The sequence below is a fragment of the Xenopus laevis genome, chromosome 2S (genome assembly GCF_017654675.1).
Source record: "Xenopus laevis strain J_2021 chromosome 2S, Xenopus_laevis_v10.1, whole genome shotgun sequence".
In the NCBI taxonomy this organism is placed as follows: Eukaryota; Metazoa; Chordata; class Amphibia; order Anura; family Pipidae; genus Xenopus; species Xenopus laevis.
In genome coordinates this window covers 163,605,958-163,627,669 of record NC_054374.1, presented here as the reverse complement: position 1 = coordinate 163,627,669, position 21,712 = coordinate 163,605,958, and the positions used below count along the sequence as shown (strand labels likewise).

At 42.0% G+C, this 21,712-nt stretch overlaps 1 protein-coding gene across 2 annotated transcripts in view; it reads left to right on the top strand.

Annotated features, from left to right (window-relative positions):
• Window positions 1-1,866: 1,866 nt before the first annotated feature.
• Window positions 1,867-21,712, top strand: part of capn5.S (calpain 5 S homeolog) — a 52,852-nt gene continuing 33,006 nt past the window's right edge. Inside the window, 1 exon segment of one of the 2 annotated variants that reach the window (NM_001091200.1) lies at window positions 1,867-1,946. The gene's annotated coding sequence lies outside the window, so the exon portion shown is untranslated. 2 annotated transcript variants of the gene reach the window in all.

Below are 21,712 nucleotides of genomic sequence, written 5' to 3'. Positions count from 1 at the left end.
CTTTAAAACAAGTGTTAAATAAATGTTCTTCTGCTTAGGAAAGATGTGAGAGGTTTCTAATTTTATTCCTAAGCAGAAGAACATCAGCCTCTTTCTTTCTCCTGACAACTTCCTTGACTACTTGCTGGTCAGACTGGTGGGAAACTGACCAGCAGGTGGTGCTGTTGGAACAAAATTCATTCATATTAACAGTACATGTATCCCTTAATATCTTGGAATAAAACCAAAATAAATAATGAATGTAAATTACAAATGTGCTTAGAATAGCCCTCTCATCAGTTTTATATTCACTTATTGTAAAGGTTTACTTATCCTTTAAGGCTACAAGGTATAAGGACATTCCTGACAAGTCCAGGCTTCCTCATTTTAAGCATCAGTTTGGGGGGTCCTTTCCTGTTCCAGCACAACTAGTCCATACAGAATGGGTTTGCTGAGATGGGAAGAACCCGACTGCACAGAACCCTGACCCCAACCCAACTGAAACCCTATAGGATGAACTGGAACCCCAACTGTGAGCCTGATCCCCAACATCGGGGCCCAACCTTACTAATGATGTTGTGTCTGAATGGAAACAACTCCCAGCAACAATGTTCCAACATCTAGTGGGACCTTCCCAGAAGAATAGGGGCAGTTATAGCAGCAAAGGGAGGGGCAATTGCTTATTAATCATTAATGTTGGATTGGGGGGGGAGGCTGCAACATGAAGGGCCCCAAACTGGCTCCCACACTGCACCCCTCTATCTGTCTCTGATTAATTTGCTAATGTGGGGGGATCAGTCACGGGGAGGGGATTTGGTCAGTTGTGGATCCATGAAGATTGGGGGCCCTCCGGGTTTTTTCCCAGTGTCCCCCGGCCCAGCCCGACCAATCTCCTCAGTATGGAAATGAGAGGAGGGGGTGATAATGAAGGTTCACAGATCAGACAGTGCAGGAGTCAGAAGAGACAGTGCAGGAGTCAGACAGTGCAGGAGTCAGAAGAGACAGTGCAGGAGTCAGACAGTGCAGGAGTCAGAAGAGACAGTGCAGGAGTCAGACAATGCAGGAGTCAGAAGAGACAGTGCAGGAGTCAGACAGTGCAGGAGTCAAACAGTGCAGGAGTCAGAAGAGACAGTGCAGGAGTCAGACAGTGCAGGAGTCAGAAGAGACAGTGCAGGAGTCAGAAGAGACAGTGCAGGAGTCAGAAGAGACAGTGCAGGAGTCAGAAGAGACAGTGCAGGAGTCAGACAGTGCAGGAGTCAGAAGAGACAGTGCAGGAATCAGACAGTGCAGGAGTCAGAAGAGACGGTGCAGGAGTCAGAAGAGACAGTGCAGGAGTCAGAAGAGACAGTGCAGGAGTCAGAAGAGACAGTGCAGGAGTCAGAAGAGACAGTGCAGGAGTCAGAAGAGACAGTGCAGGAATCAGACAGTGCAGGAGTCAGAAGAGACGGTGCAGGAGTCAGAAGAGACAGTGCAGGAGTCAGAAGAGACAGTGCAGGAGTCAGAAGAGACAGTGCAGGAGTCAGAACAGACAGTGCAGAGTATTTATACAAATCAGAGTTCAGGCTGCAAATCTCTGGGTGGAGGAGACTTCAGACAATACCCAGAATCCCCTGCTGCACTGACCTGCACTTCTATTGCCCCGAGCTGAACGATCCACTGTCACTTGTTCCACTCGCTCAGCGACATCCCCAGTCAGACACGAGGCAGATACAGACACTGATACAGACACTGATAATACAGACACTGATACAGACACAGGTACAGGTAACACTGATACAGATAAAGGTACTGATACAGACACAGGCGAGGAATCTGCCCCCGGGGTGTGAACTTCAAGTCCCGTGATACTTTGCGGCGGCCCCGCCCACGGCATGTTCTGAGGCTAATCCGCAGGGGAGAGAGTTTGGGCAGTTGGACAAGAGGAGACTGTGAGACTGGAGTTTGTGTCTGGTTCCCCCCCGGGACAGGTGAGTGGGAGAGTCCGAGGGATGAACCAAAGTCGGGATCATGGGGGGGGATTGGGAGAGATACAACACTCGCTACAGGGAATCCTCTGTGGGAAATCCCAGGCTCCTCTCTCTCATCACTTTCATCTGTTCCCTCGTCTCACTCGCTGCTTCATTTCATCTCTGGAAAAGCTTCTCCCCCCCCCTGCTCTGAGTTTGGTCTGAACCGGGGCTCCTGTCTCTGAGCAGTGCTGGTGCAGGTTATGTGCTCTGATGTGGGGGTGTTTGTCTTGCCTTCGCCAAACCGTGTCTGTATAACGTCTTGTGTCTAGTGTCTGTATCTATAATATTGTGTGAGGGGCTGTACCATTGAGTAGGGAATGGGGTGTATAATATGGAGGATGGAGCTAGAGTGGTGTAATTAGATGTTACTAAGCCCCACAGCAAATTAATTTTAGGGTCCCCAACATATCCAGCCTTATGGGGTCCCCTATACCTCCTGGGCCCCCGCAGCCTCAGGATCTGCCTTGTCTATAGTTCCACCCCTGAGAGGAACGTTCTGTAACTGGGACAGTGTCTCTACTAATGGAACATGGAGTCAGGAGGAGAGTGTATAGTAAGTGACTGGGGAGTAGGGGAGAGAGTGTAGGGCAGGGGAGAGTATAGTAAGACAAGATGGTGCCTATACATTCCCTGCCATGACCCAGTGTTCTACTGATTGCCCATTCAGCCTCATTGGTTGATAGAAGAATGGGGGGGCTATACCATGTGTGACCCCCTCATACACTATTTGTTCAGTCCTATAATCCAATCAGCTTGTCATACAGGGCCGGTGCATAAAGTGATTGTACTACAAGGATATCCATTGGGAATGACAAGCCCCTATTCTCACTGATATGATGGAGTTAAGCACTGGGTATCTTGTCGGCGCTATATAAATAAATGATGATATGATGGAGAATGGGCAGGTGTTCCAGTAGAAATGTTCCTGTCATTTCGGGGGTCCCAACATTTGGCCCCTGTCCCACTTGCCGCTAACAGACTAAAGGTGTCCATACACGGAGAGATCGACAACGAGCGGATCTCTCACCAATATGCCCACCTTGAGGTGGACAATATCGGGCTGATCCGATCGTGGGCCCTAGGGCCCAACGATTAAATCCTAACGGTGGCTTTACGGGCGGTCGGATCGCAGGACCGCATCAACGAACAGATGCGTCCCCGATCCAACTGGATTTTTAGTCCCATCCGATCGAGATCTGCCCGACTTTCGGCCACATCTCGATTGGGGAAGCCCGTCGGGGGCCCCATACACGGGCCAATAAGCTGCCGACTCGGTCTGTCTGCAGCTTTTATCCGCCCGTGTATGGGGCCCCTTACAGTGACAGACACATAACCATTATTATCCTGTGACCATTGCTCATTCGTTTTCATTACAGACGTCAAAAGCTGAATTGTCAGATAAACAGAAACAATAGAATTCTGCCTCTATCTGACGATTCAGTTCATGTTCGGGCGCCTTTATTTTCCGACTTGTCCGATCGCTGAGCCGAACTTTATTTCATACAATAATGTGTGTGTGGCCACCCCTACATATAACATCCCCCTATTGGGCACGTACTGTGCGACAGAAAGGAAACACTTACCCCTCATTTATTACCCCATTAACTGTTTAGGCACCTACAGGGCAACTCCACACATTGGGCACCTGAGTTCTAGCAGTAGTTGTTCCTATTGGAGGAGGGCGGCCACTGGGCAGTTTAGTAGAACGCAGGTATTGCGAGGAGTTGGTCGCATTGTACAAAGCGTTTCATTGGCCGTGACCTTATCACACACACAATAAGAGGTTTATCTTGTACGGAAATGATAACTCATGGGCATATTAGTCACACACAGTTCTAATGTTGATCACATGCAGTAAGGAAGGAAATCTGGGATGTTCTAGGCTCGGTACTAGAGCAGGACTTGACCAGGGGATACTTGTTGGCCCCCAGTAAACTGTCAGAGAGTTGTGTAACCAATCGGCTCAGAGAGAATCTAATTTGCTGGGGAAGAAACTGAGGTCAGTGGCTAATTTGCATCTGAGTCTCCCTCCCTCCTTTATATTTGCTTTCTTAACCCTCTAATGTCTATGGAGGTCCCCAGTGCTGTGTATGTGAGGGGTTAAACTGTATTATTATCGCTATTCTTTGCCTTATAACTGATCAGCACAGACAGGATTGATTCAGCCCCTCAATGAGTGGACCTACAGACACATACATACCTGACGATGTTGCTGAACTGTATCTCCCACCCCCTATAATGCCAGCCAATGAGTTAGTCCACTCCAATTTGCCGATGTGGCCCCCTTACACTCATTGATCATTGATCAGAGATCTGAGGCCGTTTTTTTTTCACAACGAAAGAACACGGTATGTTTATTATATTCAGTTATCTGGTTCTGGAACAATGTACCTGAGTTCAATTTTCCTGCTGTTGCTACATTGTTTCAGGAGCCAGAACCAGCAGTGCTGCGATCAGATACGGCTTTCACTTATAAATCCACACACAAGTAACTATAGGAGTAATAATGTTCGGCTGATCGTCTATTAAAGCCTCTCCAGGGATTAATAGTGATGTTTGTACAGTTGGGGAGGTTGGTGTGTTCCTAAGGTTGGTGCAAACGAGGAGTTTGGTGCCAGGAAAGATCCTCCTATTTATTTGGCTCATGTGTATTTGTTGCCCCACTCTCGGTCTATTTGCCTTTCTCATACAATTTCCTTTTGTCTGATGCACCAGCGCCTCTCCAGCAAACAAACAAATAGGCAGCGGCACCCCCTTCAGTAATCATGAGGCCCCTACTACTATGTTATCTGGGCTCGCCCCCTGGGGTTCCAAATTATTAGCTCACTGGTCACCTGGGCCCTTAAAAAATGGTCCCTTGAATGCATGGCCACGCCCCTGATCGCCAGTTGTGCCAAACTGCCACTCGCACAAGCTCCGCCCACTCTGCCATAATCCTGTCCCATTGTAACCCACAAACCAACCGCTGCCATGGGCCCTCCCAAACTGCAGTGCCCTCTGTACCCCCCAGATCCTATTTGGGGAATGGAGCCAAGAAGAAAAGCTTTATATGCCCCTCCCTCAGTGAGACTGGCTCGACATCCCATAAAGCAAACACTTCTGCCATCCATAAGATTCTTACTGTGTATTATTGTATTATTTTATTTATTTGTATTGGTTTCATTGCTGGGCCCCCTGGTGCCAGGATTCTGCCTGTATCAGCCGGTGTCTCCTTGTAGCGCCAACATGTTCTGTGGCACCTGCCGGCTCATTCCCTCCAGCCAATCAAACTGCCTGTTATTGGAAGAACCCACTGAAACACGGGGAGAACAGGCTGACACTGTCCTGGTCGTCCCAGATAGGATGGAAGGAGCCCAACATTAGGGACCCCAAATATGCAGCAGAAACATAACGTTAAGGAGGAGGAAATTAAAAATAAAACTTTGCATTTTTAACAAAATAGAAGAAATAAGTTAAAATAAGAATATGTTTGCAGGGAAAATCAAGGTTTAGGAGTGTTCAGGGCCCGTTTATCTCAATCAGTATGGGGGTACCCCCACACCTCCATTCTAATCTCTTGCAGCCGGAATCATCCAGGACTTACTGATGGGAAGTTGATACTTGGGTCAGTCAGTTGGCGGGTTCTTCACTCCTGTATTGGTTTGAATTAGTGGCCCTTGGCTTTTGGGCCACAGACCCGTAGAATAAAATCCAGAGCAGGGCGTTTGTATATTAACCACAGAATGTGCCGTAAAGAAACATGGACCCGGGTTTGGGATCTGTCATCCAGAATGCTTGGGTTTGCTGAATATATCCGTAATGTGGATAAATGTTTTATATCAGATATCTGCCTGTCTCTTTCCACTCTGTCATTTTTGACTCGTAAAACAATGGATCAGACGTCAGTTCTACCCCCAGGAGAAGCATTAAAGTCAGTCAATCAGTAAATAGCGCAAAGTGCAAATAATTGGTATATTGGACATGGAGAGAGAGAGAGAGCTTGGGCTGCAGTGTTTCAAACCTTTCTGGATATTAGATCCCATTAAATAGCTCCTATCTATAGTAGGGATGTATCGAATCCACTATTTTGTATTTGGCCAAACCCCCGAATCCTTTGCGAAAGATTCAGCAGAATATCGAACCGAATCCTAAATTGCTTATGCAAATTAGGGAGGGGAAGGGGAAAACATTTTATACTTCCTTGTTTTGTGACAAAAAGTAACACGATTTCCCTCCCCGCCCCTAATTTGCATATGCACATTAGTATTCGGATTTGGTTTGTCCAGGCAGAAGGATTTGGCCGAATCCTGATGAAAAAGGCCAAATCCCGAAGCGAATCCTAGATTCAGTGCATCCCTAATCTAAACCTGAGTGTATTGTCAGCTGAGGGTGATGTTTATGCTGTAAATCTCTGCCCTGGGTCTCTATGGACATCAGTATCTGTATAACGGCGTTTATGGTTTGCTTTCCAGCACTGAATGGGTTATCAGGTCCCAAATATACATTCGCAGCCCTGGAAATCTCCTTGTGGGCAAGAGCCTCGTTGCTTGGGGTCATAGAACCACTAATCCTGGGGAAACTTTCCCACTAAAAATGGAAACGGTGGTTTCTTCTTATTCCCAAAGGAGAGCCAATCACGGGCCCAGATCTGGCGGTTTCGAAAAAGGGAAAGTGTTTTAACTTGGGCTAAACAAAAAGCCTGGCACCGGCCCCGGCACAGCCAACTGCTCTCATACGTGTGAGTCCCGGTGTGGGTACAACACAGATATTCTACACATTGTCCTAATCAGCTGCTCACTAGAGGGCGCTGTCTCATTAGAGTCTATGCGAGGTTCCTTTATCTCCCCCACAGGAACTGCTGTTGCTTCTTTTACAGATTTTATATCACAGTGTTACAATTATAATCTGTAAATACAATGACTTGAAGCCTTTATTTCAAACACAGACAGTAGAGAGGTGAGCTGTGTTTCCCGGGGAGTGAATTCTCGTGAGAATTTCTCATTAATTCACAGACAGAAGCCACAGAAAGTGCAAATTTGGTTTCCTTATGTCTCAGGCCTTTGGTGCAACAGTGGGAGGTGACTCGGAGCTTCTGTATTTTAACCACAATTGCTGCTCTTTATATATTTCCTCCTCTTGTAATTAAAGGGAAACCAAATCACAAATCTGTATTGTAAGTCTAGGTCCCAGTTGACTGCAGCTTTCCAGTGGCATTTGTATTTGGTTGCTATGCGTCATGTTCCTAGCAACTATGCAATATTTTCCATGACATGAAGAGGAACATTAATATCAGTATATTAGTAACAATCTGAGCTCATTTCAGGTTGGAGACTTTCAGTTTAGGCAAATAAGAGACCAATTACATTTCTTAAAAGTATTTCTGTCTTTTTAACTTTCCATTTACAATCTACATACACCAATACTAGGTGTGATCTCAAGTCCAAAGAACAAACACACAGGCAGTAATTATCCCTAGTGTAAGTAAAAGAAAAATTGCTATTATGTAACATAGGAAGTTATACCTATTTATAAAGCAGAAGATGAATTAGAATCTCAGCTGCCATAAAGCAGGGCAGGACTGTTGCTTACAATGGGGATCAGATAGGATCTGTGCAGCCACTGGGACAGAATGTTCTGTTATACAGATAGCTAGAATCTCAGCTGCCATAAAGCAGGACAGGACTGCTGCTTACAATGGGGATCAGATAAGATCTGTGCAGCCACTGGGACAGAATGTTCTGTTATACAGATAGCTAGAATCTCAGCTGCCATAAAGCAGGACAGGACTGCTGCTTACAATGGGGATCAGATAAGATCTGTGCAGCCACTGGGACAGAATGCTCTGTTATACAGATAGCTAGAATCTCAGCTGCCATAAAGCAGGACAGGACTGCTGCTTACAATGGGGATCAGATAGGATCTGTGCAGCCACTGGGACAGAATGTTCTGTTATACAGATAGCTAGAATCTCAGCTGCCATAAAGCAGGACAGGACTGCTGCTTACAATGGGGATCAGATAGGATCTGTGCAGCCACTGGGACAGAATGTTCTGTTATACAGATAGCTAGAATCTCAGCTGCCATAAAGCAGGACAGGACTGTTGCTTACAATGGGGATCAGATAAGATCTGTGCAGCCACTGGGACAGAATGCTCTGTTATACAGATAGCTAGAATCTCAGCTGCCATAAAGCAGGACAGGACTGCTGCTTACAATGGGGATCAGATAGGATCTGTGCAGCCACTGGGACAGAATCACAAATCAACACATTATTGGGATCATTAAGTAGTAATATGTATTTATTCATTTGTTTGGCACGGAGGATGCTGAGTGGCTTATTGCCCCAGTCTGTAATTGCACTTGATGAAAATGATTATTTAATGAGAGGAAATATAATTCAGGGATGAATTATGTGTCTGTCCATTTGATCATTACGTAGATTCACTGTAAAGATGAAAAAAGACATCAGAGCATAAAGTTCATCCCTCCCTAGAATTATTTCTTTCCTGACTCCCAGAGTTGGACCAGTCTCAATAACATTGTAATAAAAATATTATCATTACAATCTGTATTTTCTCTATTAAGTGGCGCTGCCCTTTCTTGAAGCTGCCTAGTGTATCTGCCAGTAGAATAACTGCTTAGACTTAATTGTTTTGGGGCCACACTTGACTTACACAGGGGGGGGGTTCTGTTCAGTGATTCCCTGTAAGCAGAAAAATACAGGTATGTGATCTGTTGTCCAGAAAGCTCCGAATTACGGAATGGCTCCCATAGACTCCATTTTATCCAAATAATCCACATTTTTTAAAAATGATTCCCTTTTTCTGTGTAATAATAAAACAGTCGCTTGTACTTGATCCCAACTAAGATATAATTAATCCTTATTGGAGGCAAAACCAGCTTATTGGGTTTATTTCATGTTTATATGATTTTCTAGTAGACTTAAGGTATGAAGATCCAAATTACAGAAAGATCAGTTATCTGGAAAACCCCAGGTCCCGAGCATTCTGGGTACCTGTACTGGATCTCTGGGGAAAACGGTTTCTAATGATGGGGGAATCGGGGTCGGGGTGAGACACTGCTGGTTGTGACTCTAAGCTGCACGTGCTTCCCATTAGCAGGTTCAGTTCTGCTCTGTGTGTTATTTAATATCCCCCCAGGGATGTGAGACTGAAACATCTGGATTGTTGTGATTTAGTAACGTCCCCCCAAGACCCAGAGCTGGAATGAATTAGTGTCACATGGGGCTGGGGGAGATGTACTGACCAATCGCAGGGCTGGAGGCTTATAAATGTGACATTATATAAAGAACATCCCCTCAATGTGCCTAATGTTTTCATTGTGATGTTTTACAACTCTGCACATACACCAGCCTTATTTCACAAACCTTATTGCAACTGCTGAACTTCTCATCTGCTCTTCCCCCTCCCCCAACACTGGCCATTCTCAGACACCCACATACTGGGCCCATTGGAATGTCACCCCACTTTTCTGCTCGGTGCAAAGCAAGTTCTGCGGCTTTCGTTTTCTGTCTTGTTTTCTTTATTTCAAGTGGAAATTGAAGGGTTTGTTTCTCTTTGTGTATGGTGCTAAGTTTGCCATTGGAAAGGTGAACTTCCCCTTTAAAAAAGCTACATAGAAAAGACACGAGACTGGGGACAACGAAAGAACGTGGGAAGCGAGTGATCGACAGATTGAAGGTTGAAGGATATGATTTATCAATATGTTCAGTGTTTATTGGGTCAGCCCACACCTCCCAACATTTTGGAAATAGAAAGAGGGACAGTGGCAATGTTCTGACCACGTCCATTTTTGTGGCCACACCCCCTAATTACCATGTTCGTTTACAAAAAGCTTGAACACATTTCTGTGGTTTTTATGTGTTATTACAGTTTAGCTAATGAAGGTGAATTGCCCTTTAAGCTGCAAGTCACAGTTTCCCCAAGAGACCTGCTTATCTTAAATTGTTACAATAGTTTCTTTGCTTATCTTAAGTTGTTACAATAGTTTCTTTGCTTATCTTAAGTTGTTACAATAGTTTCTTTGTTTATCTTAAATTGTTACAATTGTTGCTTTGCTTATCTTAAATTGTTACAATTGTTTCTTATTTGCTTATCTTATTTGCTTTTCTTAAATTCTTACAATTGTTGCTTTGCTTATCTTAAATTGTTACAATTTATTTTTGCTTTTCTTAAATTGTTACAATAGTTTCTTTGCTCATCTTAAATTCTTACAATTGTTGCTTTGCTTATCTTAAATTGTTACAATTTATTTTTGCTTTTCTTAAATTGTTACAATAGTTTCTTTGCTCATCTTAAATTTTTATTATTGTTCTTTGCTTATCTTAAATTGTTACAATTGTTTCTGTTCTTATCTTAAATGGTTACAAAAGTATCTAAGTGCAGCTGCCATATATTCTGGGCTCTCTGCCAAAAGCCAATTAAGTTTCAGAAACTTTGTATCTTTTTCTGGCTGTTCAGTGCAGGAGATCAAAGAGAAAGTCGGGACATTTCAGTAACAATCCCTGGACTGCGGGCTGAGCTTTATGGGTCACAGATACAGGTTTATGATTGGAGTAGAGGGGACTGTGTGATGCAAGATTGTGACTAAGGGAGGATGGGTACTGGCTTAATAAGGGAGAGGTTGCGTTTCGGGAGGATATTGATCTGTTTAGGGATGGAACAATGGGATCAATGTTTGGCTCAGGGGTCTCTGCATCTGATTGGCTGGAGAAGGAAAGGCCAAATACAGGATGAGACAATTGGGTCTGATACGGGGGCAGCCAATAGGCTCCAGGGATAAGGGGAACGGCAGTGACATTAATGGGGCTCCACCTGCCGAAGGTGAACTTGCTGCCGACCTACAGGGAAGGAACCAACATTTGTCCTTTAAAAGATCTATATTTATATCCACTCTGTGTCCTTGTTTTACAGTTTCATTATCGTCTCAGGCACTGCCCTAAAGAAAAATAGTCTTGTGTTTGCTGATGGCGGAATCTCCTTTCTCAGGAGCTGCCCTGGTTGGCACAGCTTTAAACTTTCATTCCCTTTATACATTTTGTTTGTTTTCCTGTGTATATAAAGTACAAGAAAGACTGAGCTGCCCCACCCGCATCTCTATTGTCATTTGATTTATTCTTCATTTATCCTTATCTGATTACGTGTCATCCTCTTTCCCACCCTGTCACTTACAGTGCGATTCACTGACATCAGATCTTCCCAGCATTTGTATTTTAAAGGTTCACCTTTAAATTAACTTTTATTGTTATAGAATGGGCAATTCTAAGCAGCTTTTCAATTGGTCTTCATTATTTATTGTTTATAGTTTTTGAATCATTTACCTTCATTTTCTGACTCTTTCCAGCTTTCAAATGGGGGTCCCTGACCCATCTTAAAAACAAATGCTCTGTAAGGCTACAAATGTATTGTTATTGCTATTTTTTTTACTCATCTTTCTATTCAGGCCTCTCCTATTCATATTCCTGTCTGTTATTCAGATCAATACATGGTTGCTAGGGGAATTCAAGCCCTAACAACCATATGGCTGAAATTGCAAACCGGAGAGCTGCTGAATAAAAAGCGAAATAACTCAAAAACAAATAATTAAAAAGAAAACCAATTGCAAATTGTCTCAATATCACTTTCTACATCCTACTAACAGTTAATTTAAAGGGGAACTACCCTTTTAATAATCTGTTTTCCATAGGCTGCTCTCTTTTGGACCCTCAGCTTAACCAGCAGGATTTGCCACACTGAAGTCAAATGGTACCATCTAGTGCTATACTAAAGCCGTTGGCATTTGTTTAAATTTTTTAAATTATTTAAAGGGATCTAAACCTAAAAATATCAAGAAAGAAAATGTCATTCTAAGCAACTCCCAGGATACATTCATTAGAAGTATTCAATGGTTCTAGTTTTATTTGGGGGGGGGGGTTATATTCCCTTTAACTTCTTGTTCTGCAGCTTTGCCGTAGGGAACGGATGTTGTTAACTGTTTGTTTGTGTCCCTATGACCCCAGGAACCTGTATAACAGAATAATAACTGGACTGAGGGCCCAAATAGTAAAATAAGGACAACATGAAAATACCATTCTAGTCTCACAATTAACTGTTCGGTGGCTCCTCCAGCCAATAGAACTAATTTTATATTCACATTAGAGAGACTGTGTTACACTGTAGTGACTTCAACCTGTGGGTAAATTTCCCCTTTAACTCTCCTCTTTGTAAATGACTGCAGAGCTCTGACAGCTGCATCATCCCTATATAACCCTTGTTATTTACATTGACAATATCCCAGACTGTTACATTTTTAATTTTCTATTAACAGTTAATCAAATTTGAAGTCCTAGTTAACCCCACTGTATAATGAACTCCTCCTTATCTGTAAAGCTGAAACAGGCATCAGCTGGGGGCAGTGAGGGGTTCAAGTTCTTCTGTTTAGGGGTGGAAATATTAGGGGTCAAAAAATACCCGCTCATTATTGTTTTATGTGATACATTTTAAGACATATTTTCTTTGTTTATGCTACTTCCCCTTTAAATGAGAATGGGGCAGACCTTTATGTACAAAAGTGTTATTTTATTTGGGTTGTTAACCCCGTGCTGTGTTTGTCAAGCCTTCTCATAATAAAAGAATGTGGTGGAACCTGTAAATCCGGGGCAGAGCGGGGACATTAGCAGCCCCAGGGCGGGTATTAGGGCCAATGGACTGACGGGTTCCGTAGCTTTAAGGACTTGGGAAGGGGATTTATGTGGCTTCTGATAAGCCATAAGGATACAAGGAGCTGCTGCTATTGGTGCAGGTAGATCAGAGCTAATACCCAGAAGTCTCTCTGGCTCAGGTTTCTCTCACCTTCAGGGATCCTCATGTTCTGCTGATTGTTGTGTTTCTGTGTTATACACCAGCAGATCTCCCAGAATACACCTGTGTATCAGCCTCCTGCCTGGGTGTCATGACCTGATCCTATTGCCTATTTCATTCCTAAAAGTGTTTTCTCTATAAAAGGGTAAATTCACATTTAAATTAAAGGGGAAGATTAGACTTTACCAATGAAAGTAATCTAAGCAACTCCCTGGTGCCCACCCGACCGGTGGATGGACGAAGGCCCAGACTATGGGAGGTTCACACCTATTACCTCCCTTTATTGCACCCTAGGGACATGCCAATTCAGCCTAACCCTGGTTTCAGCTCTACAAAAAACTAATACATTACGGTAAATTGGCCCTGTATTTATCCTGCTGTTTGTTCTGGGGTATTATACATGGAATTGCCACTGTATTTATCTGCTGTGTGTTCTGGGGTATTATACATGGAATTGGCACTGTATTTATCTGCTGTGTGTTCTGGGGTATTATACATGGAATTGGCCCTGTATTTATCTGCTGTGTGTTCTGGGGTATTATACATGGAATTGGCACTGTATTTATCCTGCTGTGTGTTCTGGGGTATTATACATGAAATTGGTACTGTATTTATCTGCTGTGTGTTCTGGGGTATTATACATGGAATTATCACTGTATTTATCCTGCTGTGTGTTCTGGGGTATTATACATGGAATTGGCACTGTATTTATCCTGCTGTGTGTTCTGGGGTATTATACATGGAATTGGCACTGTATTTATCTGCTGTGTGTTCTGGGGTATTATACATGGAATTGGCACTGTATTTATCTGCTGTGTGTTCTGGGGTATTATACATGGAATTGGCACTGTATTTATCTGCTGTGTGTTCTGGGGTATTATACATGGAATTGGCACTGTATTTATCTGCTGTGTGTTCTGGGGTATTATACATGGAATTGGCCCTGTATTTATCTGCTGTGTGTTCTGGGGTATTATACATGGAATTGGCACTGTATTTATCTGCTGTGTGTTCTGGGGTATTATACATGGAATTGGCCCTGTATTTATCTGCTGTGTGTTCTGGGGTATTATACATGGAATTGGCATTGTATTTATCTGCTGTGTGTTCTGGGGTATTATACATGGAATTGGCACTGTATTTATCTACTGTCTGTTCTGGGGTATTATACATGGAATTGGCCCTGTATTTATCTACTGTCTGTTCTGGGGTATTATACATGGAATTGACACTGTATTTATCTGCTGTGTGTTCTGGGGTATTATACATGGAATTGGCACTGTATTTATCTACTGTCTGTTCTGGGGTATTATACATGGAATTGACACTGTATTTATCTGCTGTGTGTTCTGGGGTATTATACATGGAATTGGCACTGTATTTATCTACTGTGTGTTCTGGGGTATTATACATGGAATTGACACTGTATTTATCTGCTGTGTGTTCTGGGGTATTATACATGGAATTGGCACTGTATTTATCCTGCTGTGTGTTCTGGGGTATTATACATGGAATTGGCACTGTATTTATCTGCTGTGTGTTCTGGGGTATTATACATGGAATTGGCACTGTATTTATCTGCTGTGTGTTCTGGGGTATTATACATGGAATTGGCCCTGTATTTATCTGCTGTGTGTTCTGGGGTATTATACATGGAATTGACACTGAATTTATCCTGCTGTGTGTTCTGGGGTATTATACATGGAATTGGCACTGCATTTATCCTGCTGTGTGTTCTGGGGTATTATACATGGAATTGGCACTGCATTTATCCTGCTGTGTGTTCTGGGGTATTATACATGGAATTGGCACTGTATTTATCTGCTGTGTGTTCTGGGGTATTATACATGGAATTGGCACTGTATTTATCTGCTGTGTGTTCTGGGGTATTATACATGGAATTGGCATTGTATTTATCTGCTGTGTGTTCTGGGGTATTATACATGGAATTGGCATTGTATTTATCTGCTGTGTGTTCTGGGGTATTATACATGAAATTGGCCCTGTATTTATCCTGCTGTGTGTTCTGGGGTATTATACATGGAATTGGCCCTGTATTTATCCTGCTGTGTGTTCTGGGGTATTATACATGGAATTGACACTGAATTTATCCTGCTGTGTGTTCTGGGGTATTATACATGGAATTGGCACTGCATTTATCCTGCTGTGTGTTCTGGGGTATTATACATGGAATTGGCACTGTATTTATCTGCTGTGTGTTCTGGGGTATTATACATGGAATTGGCATTGTATTTATCTGCTGTGTGTTCTGGGGTATTATACGTGGAATTGGTACTGTATTTATCTGCTGTGTGTTCTGGGGTATTATACGTGGAATTGGCACAGTATTTATCCTGCTGTGTGTTCTGGGGTATTATACGTGGAATTGGCACTGTATTTATCTGCTGTGTTCTGGGGTATTATACATGGAATTGGCCCTGTATTTATCTGCTGTGTGTTCTGGGGTATTATACATGGAATTGGCACTGTATTTATCTGCTGTGTGTTCTGGGGTATTATACATGGAATTGGCACTGTATTTATCTGCTGTGTGTTCTGGGGTATTATACATGGAATTGGCTCTGTATTTATCTGCTGTGTGTTCTGGGGTATTATACATGGAATTGGCACTGTATTTATCCTGCTGTGTGTTCTGGGGTATTATACATGGAATTGGCACTGTATTTATCTGCTGTGTGTTCTGGGGTATTATACATGGAATTGGCCCTGTATTTATCTGCTGTGTGTTCTGGGGTATTATACATGGAATTGGCACTGTATTTATCTGCTGTGTGTTCTGGGGTATTATACATGGAATTGGCACTGTATTTATCTGCTGTGTGTTCTGGGGTATTATACATGGAATTGGCTCTGTATTTATCTGCTGTGTGTTCTGGGGTATTATACATGGAATTGGCACTGTATTTATCCTGCTGTGTGTTCTGGGGTATTATACATGGAATTGGCACTGTATTTATCCTGCTGTGTGTTCTGGGGTATTATACATGGAATTGGCACTGTATTTATCTGCTGTGTGTTCTGGGGTATTATACATGGAATTGGCTCTGTATTTATCTGCTGTGTGTTCTGGGGTATTATACATGGAATTGGCACTGTATTTATCCTGCTGTGTGTTCTGGGGTATTATACATGGAATTGGCACTGTATTTATCCTGCTGTGTGTTCTGGGGTATTATACATGGAATTGGCCCTGTATTTATCCTGCTGTGTGTTCTGGGGTATTATACATGGAATTGGCACTGTATTTATCTACTGTGTGTTCTGGGGTATTATACATGGAATTGGCACTGTATTTATCTGCTGTGTGTTCTGGGGTATTATACATGGAATTGGCACTGTATTTATCTACTGTGTGTTCTGGGGTATTATACATGGAATTGGCACTGTATTTATCTGCTGTGTGTTCTGGGGTATTATGCATGGAATTGGCACTGTATTTTATCTGCTGTGTGTTCTGGGGTATTTTACATGGAATTGGCACTGTATTTATCCTGCTGTGTGTTCTGGGGTATTATACATGGAATTGGCACTGTATTTATCTGCTGTGTGTTCTGGGGTATTTTACATGGAATTGGCACTGTATTTATCCTGCTGTGTGTTCTGGGGTATTATAAATGGAATTGGCCCTGTAATTATCTGCTGTGTGTTCTGGGGTATTATACATGGAATTGGTTACACAGAACTATAAACCCAGTGAGAATGAGGAATGAATGGATATTGGGAAGTTGTATCAGGAGTCAGAGGCAGCAGTGCAGAGAATGAGGAATGAATGGATATTGGGAAGTTGTATCAGGAGTCAGAGGCAGCAGTGCAGAGAATGAGGAATGAATGGATATTGGGAAGTTGCTTAGAATTAGATTTTCTTTCACTACAATAGTTTTTTTGGGAGGAGTCTAAGCCGGGGTTCCTATTTCTCAGTACAATTTACAATTTCCTGTTTATTTCCGTTTGTATAAAGGAGATAAGACGCCTGGGTCCAGACGTGACGCTTGGTCTGTGTATAAGGCACTTCAGTTTGGGGGTGACCGGGGGTTTATGGGAGTTCAGAAGACAAACTGTCAGCTCTGTGTTATTAATTATGAAAAAGAAGGGGGGGGTTGCCAGTAAAAGGGAAACTGTTATCAGAATAAAGTGTCATGTAGTTTGGGGAGCGTTTTGTTTATGAACAGACTAACTGAGACACTGAGAGATTATAGTCATACTGAATAGAACGTGTAGTTCTGCTACTCCTCTCTGGCAATTACAGCAGTGCTGTTCTGCTTTATGGCAGGAATTCCACATAAAATAGAAAGCCTCATTAACTCTTACTGTCCCGAGGCCATGAACCTACTGGACTGAGCCCAAAGAGTCCGGCTATCATCACCACTGGGATGTCGGATCCAATAGAAGTTAATGTAGAGGAATTATTTCTAAGGATGCGGTGAATCCAGGATTCGGTTCAGGATTCGGCCTTTTTCAGCAGGATTCGGATTCGCCCGAATCCTTCTGCCCGGCTGAACCAAATCCTAATTTGCATATGCAAATTAGATGAGGGGAGGGAAATCACTTGACTTTTTGTCACAAATCAAGGAAGTAAAAAATGTTTTCCCCTTCTCACCCCTAATCTGCAGATGCAAATTAGGATTCGGTTCTGTATTCGGCTGAATCTTTTGCGAAGGATTCAGGGGTTCGGCCAAATCCAAAACAGTGGATTCAGCGCATCCCTAATTATTTCCATGGGCGTTTCTTTTACAGTTACATCAGTAAATACATTACTGCATACAAGAGGCAATACCTTGCAAACGGGGAACCAGAAATTAAGGGAGCGTTTTAAAGGTACATGGTACAATAGTAACCAATAAGAGAAGGTTTATTTTAAGCTGCATCGATTCTGGAGAAAATTCTTTTCTTTAGTAATATAAACTTAATACATTCACAACACATTCACACTTAGAGGCAGATTTATCAAGGGTCGGATTTAAAAAACTTCGAAATTCAAATTAAAAAAGACCAACCGAAATTGTTAAATAAAAATAGAATTTTTTTGGGCCGAATAGGTGCTTTTTCAATCAAATAGGTCTGTTTCAAAGTAACAGCGCATTCCGTCGAATTCGATTCGAAGTTTTTCCAAAAAAAAAATCCAAAAAACCTTTGACTCCAAGTGGGTTCTAGGAGGTCCCCCATAGGCTAAAACAACAATTCGCAAGGTTTTAGATGGTGAATGGTCGTCGGATTTTTAAAGAGACAGTACATGATAAATTTCAATATTCTACTTTTTGTTCTACCTTGATTTTACTTGCATTAACTGTGTTGTAATTTAGATTGTACTGTAATTCAAATATACTGCAACCTAAGAAGAACTTAACCAGCTGTTTATGGTTAAAGTCAATAAAAAGAGAAATAAACCTGTATAATTATATTACTCCTTTATTGAATTCCCCTGCAGATCAGTCAGAATTAGGTTGGGTCGGAATGATTCAGAATTGGAATAATGGGATTGAATCCATTATTAAAGGGAAAGTCAAAAGAGAACCGAATTCTAAGCAACTTTGCAATTCACAAACATTTCATTTCTTCTATGTTTTTTAATTTATTTGTGTTTTTGCTATTGTCGAACGAAGACTTTTGCAACATTGTTTATAAAGTAACAACCAGGAGTTGAGCAAATGCTGCTCTCAATAGCAATTGTTCTACAACAACTGAATAATTTTAATAAATGTATAATGGAAAGTTACTTAGAATTATGTTTTTTCTTTTATTGAGTTGGAGTTGACTTGCCCTTTAAACAGTAAATCCAAGACTTGTGTTTTGATAAATCCGCCTCCCAGTGCTACAAAGGATCCAGAACCCGGTTATAGATTTGATACTGCACAAAGCTCACAGCCCTGCGGTTTCTCCTCTTTCTTTTATCCCCCCCACACACACATTCCCTGGGACTCGCTCCTGGGTATTTATTGCTCTGTTTCTATTTCTCTTCGTGACAATCGATGTGCAGAGTTTGTGTAGTTCAGCCGTGTCGCACTTTATCCCCTGGCAGAGCAGGTTTGTCGAGTGTGTAGGTAAATAGTTGTGTAAGAATAACAAGTACAGGTGCCCAGGCTCGTATAGTAGGGATTCCCCAGGTAATGAACCTTAACCTGCAATTAAAGGGAAAATATACCTTCATAAAGCAAACGCATCCTAAGGTCAGATCAGGGCTGTGTCTGCAAGGAGTGTGTATAATCTCTCTGTGTCTTCATACGTTCCTCTGGGTACCCCAGTTTCCTTCCACACCCCAAAAACATAAAAGGAAGTTAACTGGCCCCTGATGATGCTGAACTTACTTTTGAATGATTTGATTGTAAGCTTTTCTGTCTGATGTGAATAATGAACAATCTCTGCAAAGTAAAAATGCCACTAGTGATGTATCCACGATGGGTGGCAACAGTCTTTGTCACTTTAAAGGGGCTGTTCACCTTAAATTAACTGTTAGTATGATGTAGAGAGTAATATTCTGAGACAATTTGCAATTGGTTTTCATTTTTTATTATTTCTGGTTTTTGAGTTATTTAGCTTTTTATTCAGCAGCTCTCCAGTTTGCAATATCAGCATTATGGTTGCTAGGGTCCAAATTCCTCTAGCAACCATGAACTGATATGAATAAGAGCCTGGAATATGAATAGGAGAGGCCTGAAAAGAAAGATTAGTAATAAAAAGTAGCAATAACAACACATTTGTAGCCTTACAGAGCATTTGTTTTTTTAGATGGGGTCAGTGACCCCCATTTGACAGCTGGAAAGAGTCAGAAGAAAAAGGCAAATTATTTAAAAACTATAAAACATAAATAATGAAGGCCAATTGAAAAGTTGCTTAGAATTGTGCATTCTATAACATACTAGAAGTTAACTTAAAGGTGAACCAGCCCTTGGAAGCCAAATGGATAGTGGGTGCCAATAAGCACTTCTAGTTGGTTCTTATCGGGTGCAGGGAGTCCGCCTGATATCAGATTCTGACCAGTAATATGTTTAAAAGACAAAAGCAAGAGAGAACGCCCTTGATTCATGGCCATTTGCACTGAACTAAATAAAAAAACTTTTAAAGGATAAGTAAACCTTTAAAATGAGTGAATGTAAAATTGATGAGGGGGCTATTCCAAACACTTTTGTAATGTAAATTCATTACTTTTTTGTTTTTATTCCTTGATATTAAGGGATACATGTACTGTTAATATGAATGAATTTTGTTACAACAGCGCCATCTGCTGGTCAGTTTCCCACCAGTCTGACCAGCAAGTAGTCAAGGAAGTTGTCAGGAGAAAGAAAGAGGCTGATGTTCTTCTGCTTAGGAATAAAATTAGAAACCTTTCTCACATCTTTTCTAAGCAGAAGAACATCAGCCTCTTTCTTTCTCCTGACAACTTCCTTGACTACTTGCTGGTCAGACTGGTGGGAAACTGACCAGCAGGTGGCGCTGTTGTAACAAAATTCATTCATATTAACAGTACATGTATCCCTTAATATCTTGGAATTAAAATAAAATAAATAATGAATGTAAATTACAAAAGTGCTTAGAATAGTCCCCTCATCAATTTTACATTCACTTATTTTAAAGGTTTACTTATCCTTTAAGTCTTATTTTATCATTTGCTTAACATACATAAGGATTACTTTCCCTTTAAAGGGGTTGTTCACCGTTGAGTTAACTGTTAGTATGACGTAGAGAGGGATATTCTGACACAGTTTGGCATTTTTGAAACTTTTTATTCAGCAGCTCTCCAGTTTGCAATTTCAGCAATCTGATTGCTAGGGTCCTAATTCCACTAGTAACCATGCATTGATATGAATAAGAGTATCCTGATGGGAAGATCCATGGAGATAGCACCTTGTCGAAATCACTATAACGCTTTAAAACACACATGAAAAATCTGTGCATAGACTTTCCATGGTTCGAGACACACACAGATTGCACTGAATATTAACAATATTGCACTAAGTTCTGTTATTTGTTTTTTTCCCATAGCCTGTGGCGCTGATCTTTAATTGTATCTTGATTTGATGATCCAGTGGAGGAACTGTGAAAAAGATCGGCAAAGGAAAAAATTCTGAGAGTTGACTTTTCCTTTAAATCTTGCAAATATTTGAAGTTTTTTGCAATTTTAACTTTTGTTATACGTGATGGGGAGATCCTGTAGGTTCTGTATACCGGTACATGCAGAATAGAGGGGCTCTGGTTTATATATCTATCAGAGTCCTACAGTTCCACAAAGGATTATTTCTAATGATAAAACATTTGGTATTACTTCCCCTTTATTTTCAACAAAAGACAATGAGAAATGTGTTCCTTTCTGTTCTTTTGCTTAATGGACTGTCTCCCTCATTCAATGATTTTCCCTGTTCACTAAATGAGCTTCTGTAATTGGCACCGGCGCCTGATGCCCATGGATCTGGGTCTGGCCCAATTAGAAATCACTTGCTGCCTGTTGTAACCCAACTGCCAGTTGAGGAGGTCATTTATCTCTTTCTGCGGTGGTGGCGTCATATTTATATTTGCCTCTGCACTTACACTGATTCAATACAAAATCTGTTTATTAATATATTCATTATTCTGGGCTCCCCGATTTGGGAATATTCAGTAAATTGGCCCCAGACGCAGCTCCTTCTGCCCCATTGAGTGGCCCAAGCACTAATATTATCTAATGAGTGGTACGTGCCCAGTATATGTACCGGCAGAGGAAAGGGGAAAGTAGTGGCTCAGCTGAATGGCAGTTTGTATGTGCCCCACTAGCAGGATCAGCGGAACGTGAAACCCCCTGCGGTGTATTTGCTCCGGGTCTTCCCTTTCCTCACTCCATGTGGAGCAGTGAATCCCCCAGGGTGATAATCTCAGTGACTTTGCTGGGGATTCAGT